The sequence below is a fragment of the Dipodomys spectabilis genome, unplaced genomic scaffold (assembly GCF_019054845.1).
Source record: "Dipodomys spectabilis isolate Male_0828 unplaced genomic scaffold, ASM1905484v1 ptg000167l, whole genome shotgun sequence".
Lineage (NCBI taxonomy): Eukaryota > Metazoa > Chordata > Mammalia > Rodentia > Heteromyidae > Dipodomys > Dipodomys spectabilis.
The window spans coordinates 251,915-262,746 of NW_024870844.1; the positions used below are offsets into that span (position 1 = coordinate 251,915).

At 37.9% G+C, this 10,832-nt stretch overlaps 2 pseudogenes; one reads left to right on the forward strand and one right to left on the reverse strand.

Moving 5' to 3' along the window:
* The first annotated feature begins 8,395 nt into the window (after positions 1–8,395).
* Positions 8,396–9,108, forward strand: LOC122119416 (annotated as a pseudogene).
* A 1,129-nt stretch (positions 9,109–10,237) lies between these two features.
* On the reverse strand, positions 10,238–10,631 carry LOC122119417 (annotated as a pseudogene).
* Between the last annotated feature and the right edge of the window lie 201 nt (positions 10,632–10,832).

Here is a 10,832-nt window from a genome sequence, read left to right on the forward strand (position 1 = left end):
AATAGTGTATATTGTTTTTCAGCAGTGCCTCTATGATGAGTATATGTATTGCTTTCCTTTTAGAATTTCTTTATAGATTTGTAAAATTGTAAGCAGCTTGGTTTTGTTATAAATTTAATTATTTTTTATTTTCTCCTTCCAATTCATACAAAATATCAGTCTTGTGTTTTGGATAAGAAGTGGTTTGCATAGGGTACATATGCAAATGAATAAGTCACCTATCACTGTTAAAAAAAGCAAACTCCTCTTCTGTGCAAATGCATTAGAGATCATTTTAGACTAAAGTAGAATTTGGAGTGATCTGTGGCACTAGTTGTCAGGATTTTTAATCTTTATACCACTCAGAAGAGTGCTCTGGTTAGTCAAGTCCCCCTTAAAATATATTTATAATTTATGCTGGGCACCAGTGGCTCACGCTTGTAATCCTAGCTACTAAGGAGGCTGAGATCTGAGGACCGCAGTTCAAAGGCAGCCTGGGCAGGAAAGTCCGTGAAACTCTTATCTCCAGTAAACCACCAGAAAACCAGAAGTGGCACTGTAGCTCAAGTGGTAGAGTACTAGCCTTGAGCTGAAGAGCTGAGGGACAACACTCAAGCCCAGAGTTCAAGCCCCACAACCGACCAAAAAATATATATATTTATAATTTAACTAAAAATTTCAAATGGTGGCTCATAAAACCATATAGTGTTTCACAAAATAAAACTTCACTACCTTATTTGATCTTGTGTGTGCACACAAATGTGTTGCTTAATTCCTTTATTTATTCAATATAAGTTTTGAAGATCTACCTAGGAGGTTCCTGAGAGTAAGCTAACTACTATACAAGTACTTAACAAGCCTGAATCTTACAGTAATGAACTAGGAAAGACATCACTAAAGATGTAATGCATTTTAACCATATAGAAGTAAATAAAAACAAACAAACCCAAAAAACAGTGTAGTCAACCCCCACTTGGGCTTAATCATGTGACTAAGGCATCAACATAGTGCCCCCAGGTAAGAACAGTAAGAACATTATAGATACTTGCAAGGTGTTGAGTGGATGGGTAGACATAGAATCTTGAGCCTTTCTTTTCCTTTCCTGAGGCTCAGGCCTTCAACTCCATGCTCCATTCAGCATAATGGAAGTCCTACAGTTAACCAAATACAGTTTCTTAGATGGCATCTAGTGGTTTTAGCTGATCAGTGACTTTGAATTTTATCTATACCACCAGTACCACATAAGAGTAGAGGACTTCAGCAAATCCAATTTGTCTTTATCTCATTCCATTTTAGAGGATGTTTTGGTGCCCTTTATAGATTACAATTTTGAATGTTGAGGTCTCCAGCAGTTTCCCTTGGAAATGGTGTTTAAGAGAAATTCTGCACATGAGATGGTGCTGAAAGAATTTGAGGAAGAAGGATATGTATATATAGGGGCTCTGAGAAAAATGCAGCTGATAAAAAGCCAATGGCTCAGGGAAGGAAAATTGAGAGAGGAATTTGGCTTGAGAATGGGCTAGAAGAATTTGTAAAGCATCACTTCTTTTTGTGCATTTATATTCCCATCTCTATTCCTTTCCCTTTTGTTCTATTTTATGCTTTGCAAAGCTGACTCTTGTAGGTTGCATCACACAGCCTCATTACCCAGACTCCTTGGTTTTGGCCAGTAATATGCAATGATGATATATTAAAGTATGGTGATGAAGATAGGCTTAGTATGTCTTTTGGATTTCTTCCTTGGCTTGGTAGGCTATCTTAGGCAAAAAGTACATCCAGAAACTCTACAAATGGAACTACATTAAAATAAAAAGTTTCTGCACAGCTAAGGACATAGCTACTAAACTAGAGAGGCAGCCAACCAATTGGGAAAAGATCTTTACCAGCAATACATCAGACAAAGGCCTAATGTCCAATATATACAAGGAACTCAAGAAATGAACCCCTCCCAAACCTAATAAACCAATCACTAAATGGTCAAGGGAGCTAAGGTGAGACTTCTCAGAAGAAGAGATAAGAATGGCAAAGAAACACATGAGGAAATGTTCATTATCCCTGGCTATAAAGGAAATGCAAATGAAAACAGCTCTGGCAAATGGGCAGCGATGTGGAGAAAAAGGAACCCTACTGCACTACTGATGGGAATGTAAATTAATAGAACCATTCTGGAAAGCAGTCTGGAGATTCCTCAAAAAAACTAAACATAGACCTTCCATACAACCCATTCATACCACTCCTAGGTATCTACTCTAAACATCATGAACCAGGATATGACAAGGATGCCTGCATATCCATGTTCATTGCCACACTGCTCACAATAGCCAAGATATGGAAACAACCCAGATGCCCCACCATAGATGAGTAGATCCAAAAAATGTGGTACCTATATACAATGTAACTTTATACATCCATTAGAAAGGATAAAATAATGTCATTCCCAAGGAAATGATGGAACTAGAGCAAATCATGTTAAGTAAGGTAAGCCAAGATCAGAAAGACAAACAGTGTATGATCTCCCTGATATGCAGAAGTTAGATTTAAAACTCAATAGGACATGACAAATTATACAGGATTCTAGACTCACATACAGTGAGACCAAAAGAGGATAGTCTTAGGAGAAAATCACCAAGTGGCAATAGCCAAGCACCTCTTCATATGTATATAAAATAATATTCATACTGAAACAAACTCCAAAGATACGGAAACAAAGAACATTTTTTAAAAAATTTATTTTTTATTGTTCTGATGACTGTATTCTTTACCTCACATAAGGTACACTTGTGCATATCTGGGGGAAGGTGTGGCAGCAGAGAGAGGGCACAGAATCAGTGGAAAAATGGGTGAAAAAATGCAGCAAAGGAGCCTACTGGCTACACTGTACATTGGTGAAAGTGAACCATGCATCTCATGGGTGGAGATGGGAGGGAGGGAATGGGAAAGAGTAAGGGATCTATGCAAAAGGAAATGTATTTACTATCTGATGTATGTAAAGGCAACCCTGCATATCATCTCTAAAACAATAAAGTAAAAAAAAAAAACACACCAAAAAATAGCAACTCTGATTTTTAAAAAAAGTGCATCCAGTCACTTCGTTTTGGAAACCTTTCTTCCGTGGGCCTAGTTCTTATTGGGTTCCTGGAACATTCCAAGTTTGCTTAAGGGTATTAATTATTAGTTCATATTATTATAGTTTCTTATTGGTCCACCATCTTAAATTTGTTCCTTAAATTGTGCTTGTAATCCTGAACATGTACACTACATAAAACTGTCTTCATTGGAACAATATGGATAAGTTCTGTTTCATTCAAGGAGGGGCTTTGCAACCTAGGGTACATCCTTTAAGTTTAATAAATATACTACTTTTCTTACCTTATCCAAGATGTTTGAGTCCACAACTTTACTAATTGCTGTCATGTTCCTACTTCGTTTAAATCATATATGAGGCTTACTGAAGACAAGTTTTCAGGTTTAGGTGAAGATTTTTCATGTATCCTGACCTCTTCTTCCCCTTTCTTATTGAGAAGGCTTTTTCTGACCTTGTACTACTCTGTGCTAAGTAGAATTAAAAAATAACTAAACTGAAGGCTATATACATTTATAGAGTTGTAGCCAGCATACTCAATATATAGATCAATGATCCATTACAAATGGTTTATGATGAATTAGTAAGTTACTTCTTTCTTCAGAATAGAAATCTCATAAGATCTCTGGTGATAATAACTTTGTCAGAACATAGTATTTCAGTATCTTCCTCACTTGTGAGATGTGTCACAAGAAATTTGTTGCAATTTCTAAACTATTGAAGTTTGCAAATAATTACCTATGGATTCATGGCTATTCTATAACAAGAGAACACTTTCTTACATTCTGTTATGCTCTCCTGAGAAAGAGAAAAAGCAATTAAGATACAGCTACGTGCAGGGAATTGTATAGACACCCCAGTCTGCTATGACTCATTCACAACAATGAATGGGAATAGTGAGTCAGGTATTTAACTAACACTGTAGAATAAAAAGATCCAGAGCTAATACCTCCACATTTAACTGTAACAACAAATATTGTTTTTCATTTTGTCATGTGGGAAACCTTTATTTTCTTTTTTTAAAAATGTATATATAAACTATCAATGTTTGTGTTATGGTTGGGCTTGACAATCAACTTAAGTAGATTGAGAAGTGTCTAGGAAACTAGTAAAGCACACCTTTAGGTGTGTCTGTGAGGGCATTTCATCAAGAAATTATTAAGAGGTAGAAGATCTGCCATGAACATGTGTAGTACCATTCCATAGATAGTGGGCCCAGATGGAATGAAAAAGGAGAAAGGAAAAAGCCACTGAGTGCTGACATTCTCAATCTCTGCTTCCTTCATATCATGAGCCAACTTTACTTCTCCTTGACCTCCTGACCAGGATAGTTAAAAAACCTCTGAAACTATGAGCCAAAATAATATTTTCTCTCTTAAGTTGTTTTTTTCAGTTGTCACACCAAAAAAAATCGGACTAAGTCAGTTTCAGGATGTCAGTTTCAGGAGGCTGGAGTTTTTGTTGTGTTTACTGCTGTGACACCCATGATTAGTCCAGTAACTTGCATATAGCAGATACTTAGAAAATATACGTGGAGATGTATCTAGCTCCTTTCTGCATAACACTTGCAGTACTTCCTCCTCACCTCTCTACCTGAGCAGCATGATAGGGCTGGGGGTGGTAAGGGAATAGATTTCGGAGGCCAATAAATCTGCTGGTACCCAGATCTGTCCTTCATTAGATATGCTATTTCGTGCAATTTAACTTATTTTGGGCTCCTTAATGTCTTCATCTATTCTGTAAATTTAGTTACCAATACTTCTGTGGTGGAAGAGTCCCTTAAGATGCAGTATGTGCACATACAGGTCAGAAATATTAAAAATGATTTATCATTAAACTTGTCACCATGTGAGATTATAAACAAACTGTATTTGCAACCTCTGTATCAGGACCTTTGGGATAAGTGAACAAATTGTTCAGATTGATATATGGAAAAGGACAAATTTGACAAATAGAATTTTTTTTTCAAATAGATTTTTTTTTTGTTGGCCATGGGAGCTTGAACTCTGGGCCTGGGCACTGTGTCCCTCAGCTCTTTAGCTCAAGGCTAGTGCTCTACCACTTAAGCTACAGCACCACTTCCGGTTTTCTGAGTGGTTTATTGGAGATAAGTCTCACGGTTCTTTCCTGCCCTGGCTGGCTTTGAACCTTGATCCTCAGATCTCAGCCTCCTATGTAGCTAGGTTTATAGGCATGAGCCACTGGTGCCCGGCGACATATAGAAATTTATACCAATACTATGCCCTTTCACCACCTAAGCTTTACTAAATTTCACACAAAAGTATAGGCTAAATTGACTTTAATGAGAGGAAATGATACTTTTGATTAGTCTTACTCAAATAATTCTTCATTTTGGGAGAAAAAAATCAGATGATGCCTGGAAAGAGCCTCAAGAACATGGAACTTCATCTTCCTAAATGTTTTTTTTTTTTAAATAGAGCATTCATTGATCTTTATTTGATTTGATAAAAATCTGCATTATTAAAAGACAGGTAACAAAATCTGAGCTTCTACGAATCTTACATTAAGTTCTACAGTATTATTATGTAAGAAATAATAACTGACAGCCAGACATTATCACATGCAGATGCTCCTGCCAAGGGGGGACTTGGGACTTGATCTGCAGGTGAGGTACAGGGTGTACAGTGCAATGAGCAAAACCCTAAAGAAAATGCGAGTCATTCCTAAATGTTTTATTGAGTCAATTTTCTTATCTGTAAAATGGGTATGAGAATCCATAGGTTGCCAGGAAGACTGTATCAAATAAAGACTGGCATGTTCTTTGTTAACATTTGAACCTTGTGTGTATCTTGTAGAAAACTTTTATGCCTTGAATTTGATCTGGCCAATTAGTGAATCAGCATGGCTAATTGTGCTAATGTGTATAGGTGAGGGTGTGGGATTGGATATATGCATAGTACCTTTTTTTTTTTTTTTGTCGTTATGTGGCTTGAACTCTGGGCCTGGGCATTGTCCTTCAGTGCTTCAGCTCAAAGCTAGCACTCTACCACTTGAGCCACAGCGCCACTTCCGGTTTCCTGAGTGGTTTATTGGAGATTAGAGTCTCACAGACTTTCCTGCCCGGGCTGGCTTTGAACCTTGATCCTCAGAAGTTAACCTCCTGAGTATCTAGGATTAAAGGCATGAGTCACCAGTACCCGGCTTACCATGCTTTTTTTTAATGTTATATCCTTTGAACCAATATATAGTACTTCCCACAGCAGTTCTGAGAAACCCTCCGACAAAGGAAGATGATTTTCCTTACTCTGGAAAAATCCCTGGAGCTTCCAAGGCCTTTAGTCCGAAAGCACAAGAGTTAAACACTGTTGCTCATGAAGAAATCAATACTCGGCCTTCATTCTAGTTTGAAGAGTAAGACAGCTCTACTCTGATTGTAGTCGGATGTGTGAAGCATATGATAGCTTGTGCCGGGCCTAACCTGGCTGGCAATTGTAAAGGAAGCATCTTGATAACCCTGGGTGATTGTGACAATGAAACCCACTGAGGACTTGAAAATGAGAATGTCAGTACACTGCTTCTATTTATTTTTTTAAAGACAGAAGTAGAAAAGGTTTAAAGCAAATATTGTCTTGAAATGAAGAGATGTTTTCAAAACCCTTTCTTTTATGTTAAGTGAACCCAAGACTTGGGTCTGCTTCACACACAGTGTTTCAAACACTTTCATGACTGTGAGATCCTGCCTGTCGTACATATAGTGTTTTAAACACTTTTTTTGGACTTTTACAGTATCATGATCAGATAAGTCCAGAAAGTGATATAGGTAAAAGTGGATTTGCTCCAGTTGCAGGAAAGGGGGATTGTTGGATTGATTCCTGACCACACAGTCACTAGGAATAGGTATTATCATCTCTAAGATGGACAGCTCTTAGCTCTGGCCACTTTGCCCACATTCTACAATCAGGTTCTACTAATGGGCTTCTTAGGTAGAGTCAAGAGGAATCACATAAAGTTTTGAGAGAATTCTCATCCTTTATCTCTGCACTGGTGCATAGAAAGGTACACTTTTCTGTTCTTCCCATTCTCTATCTATCTCTGAAGTCTGTCTACTCTATGTTTTCTCAGCTCCTTCAGGTCTAATATTGAGACTTGCATGAAATCAAGTAAATATCTGAATGGAGATTTATAACCCATTGGAAATAGACAAAGTCCTGGAAGGGTCCTAATTAATGGAGGATGATGTAACATGGTAAATGGGTGTCTACTTATGTGGTCAGGAAAAGCCTGTGGGAGAATATATCCAGCTAAGAACTGATAGATAAGAAAGACTGGTCCTGAAGAGTTCAGAGAAAGGGTATTTCAACATAGTTGTGCCTGGTTCTTGCTAACTCTTTAAGAAGTATGGTGGGACAGTGCAGAAAAGTGAAGTGAGAGAACTCTGCAGGCATGTAGGGGTTTTTGAGTCAGGAGTTTTTAATGAGTCATAATATTTTTCTTTTCTTTTTCTTCTTTTTGAGACAGGGTCTTACTATATAACCTATTCTAGTCTCAAGCTTGGGATCCTTCTGAGTGCTGAGATTATATCCATGAGCTACCATGCTCAACTTTGTAATGTTATAATTAATATGATGAAAAAAATTTGGGTGATTTTTTTTTAAATGAAGCTTGTTATTTTGAGTTAATTGTGGATTGACATGCAGTTGAAAGAAATAAACCAGAGAGATACTGTGCACTTCATTCCTAGTTACCTCCAGTGTTTATACCTTGCAATATTGTAATTCACCATAACAGCCATCAATATAATACATTGATCTTATCCAGATTTTCCTAGTTTGTTGGATAAATATTATTTTTAATACATAATTTTTGTTGTAAAGATGCTGTACAGAGGGGCTACAGTTACACGAGTGAGGTAACGAGTACATTTCCTATCGAACGTTGTTACCCTCTCCTTTGTTTTTCCTCTACCATCCCTTCCCTCCCCTCCTCTCCAACTCCCCCCCCCCCAACCAAGTTGTAAAGTTCATTTTCAACATAGTGTCTTGTAAATCTCATTGTTACAGTGGGTCAACTTGTATCCTTGTTTCAGCATTTTGGTATTACCCTTTCCCTCCCCAAATTATAAAAATGTATATATAAGTTGTAGGGCACTGGAATCAAATACAGCAAAAATGGGTTATACCATGGGGGAAGAACATACAAAAAAAACAGCAAGAAAGATAAAACCTCTTGTGTCCCTATCTTGGGGCTCATTTTGCTTAGCATCATCTTATATGGCCATATGCACATAGCTTTTGACCTTTTCTTCTTGTCTTAGACATATACTAGTTATTGAAAATAAGGGAAACCATGGAGTGATGCTGGCACTGAGCCGCCATGTTGTCACAGGACAGTAATGATGACACTGAAGATGTTTCACTGTTTGACGCAGAAGAGGAGACAGCAAAATAGACCAAAAAAACTAAAGTCAGACATCCAGTGGCATCCTTTTTCCATTTGTTCTTTTGAGTCAGTGCAATTGTAGTCTGTCTTCTCTGTGAATTCCTCAGTATGGTGACAGTTATCTTGTTTTTGTCATGTGACTTTTGGGCTGTGAAGAATGTTACAGATAGACTAATGGTCAGCCTCCATTGGCGGAATCATATTGATGAGGATGGAAAAAGCCACTGGGTGTTTGAGTCCAGAGAGGCAATTCTTCAAGATAATAAAACTGTTTCAGAAGCTGAATCAAGAATCTTTTGGTTGGGACTTATTGCCTTTTCAGTGCTGGGGGTGATATTTGCCTTCAATGCTCTCTTCTCCTTCAGAGTCAAGTGGTTGGCTGTGGTTATTATGGATGTGGTACTACAAGGTGCCAACCTGTATGGTTACACAAGGTGTAAAGTGGGCAGCAGGAAGAACTTAACTATCATGGCTACCTTGTATCTTGGAAAGCAATTTTTAAGACAAAATATTCATCAGACTTCCCAAATAGAGAAAAAGTTTATGTGGTCTGTTGTATTGAGGAAGAACTGCAGAAATTGTACACTCTGAATGGTTTAGAGCTCAATCATTATCACAAAATGGAATGATGGGTTTGTTTTTCCACTTAAGAACATAGCTATGTTTATTGCAGCATTATTTACCATAGCTAAGATATGGAACCAACCCAGATGCCCCTCAGTAGATGAATGGACCAAGAAAATGTGGTATATGTAAATAATAGAATTCTATGCCTCCATCAGAAAGAATGACATTGCCCCATTTGTTAGGAAATGGAAAGACTTGGAAAAAATTATATGAAGTGAAGTAAGCTGGCCCAAAGAAACATAGGTCCCATGGTTTCCCTTATTTGCAATTACTAGTATATATCTGAGACAAGCAGAAACGGTCAGATAAGTTGATATTATGTGAAATGAACCCCAAGATAAGGACTCAAATGTGTTTCTTTCATGCGATTGTTTCTAACATATTTATAAGATGATTTCTTTGTTGCTTTGTATGTCCCTCCCCCATGGTATAACCACTGTTTTCATTGTATTTGATGTTGGTATAATTTGTGGAGGGGAAGGGAAAAATCAAATTCTTTAAATAAAGATACAGGTGGACCCATTGCAACAATGAGATGTACAAGACATTATGTGGAAAAAGGAACTTTACAACTTTGGCTTGGGGGAAGGAAGGGGGTAGTGAGGTGTGTGTGGGGGGGAGATGGGAAGGGATGGGAAGGGGAAACAAAGGAGGAGGCAACAATGCTTGATAAGAAATATACTCATTACCTTGCTCATATAATTGTAACCCTTCTGTACGGTATTTTCACAATAATAATAAAAAAGAACTTTATTTAAAAATAAAATACTGTTTCTATTTTCTTTCTACTGAGTTGGGTTAGGAAGTATGGTGTCATTAGAAACCTTATCAGAATTTTCAGTGGTATATATATATGTATTATCTTGTAATAGCTGTATCTTACATTTATATATGTAACAGAGATCTTTGCATTTTGATGTGTAGAACACAGGAAATGTTAGCCTACCTCAAAACTCTCTGTTTATGTACTATTCTTGTAGATTATTCATACTTACAATGAACACTTTGTGAGTTAAAAAGTTGTTAAATTTTAATATATACTTAATGATAAAATTTCTTATCTGAGACATGCAAACAGGTGAAAACCAAACGGGGATAGTAGTGTTTTTTTTTTTAAGTATAATTTCCATTTTATTTGTTTTTGTTGTCCCTAGAAGACAGCTTTTCTGAAGTCTGGAACTATCCAGCTCCTTACATTGGTTTTGGTGGAGGTCGTGGAGCAGCACCAGCAGGTCTAAATTGGGGTGGGGGTGTTCGGTCCTTCCGGGCTTCACGAGATCGATTCGTGACGACCTTGCTGTGAGTGGCACAACTCACGCAGTAATGGAGCTTTACATAGAGCTTGGAAGCACATAAGCGTCGAAGACACGCTTCGGAAATGTCCCTGACGGTGGCGGCCTCTACTACGTTCCGAATGACAAACTTGTTAATGGCCTTGTCCTTGGGCACGTACCGGGCAATTTGTGCAGCGGATAGGCTGCACGTGGCCGCGGCCCGTTTTGGCTCGACCATTGTTCCTCCTTTTTTTGGTCATCTTGAAAGCGAGGGCCAGAGAGACTCTAATAAGTGTTTTTTACGGTTTTTGATGGGTCTACTGTGCAATGCAGCTGGACTCAAACTCATGATCCTTCTGCCCCAGCTTCCCAAGTGCCTCCCACCACACCACCACATCCAGCTAAAGTGTGTTTGTACTTTAATTTTGTAAAAAGAAATTTACTAAAGGTCCAAAAAACAGAGGTGGAAT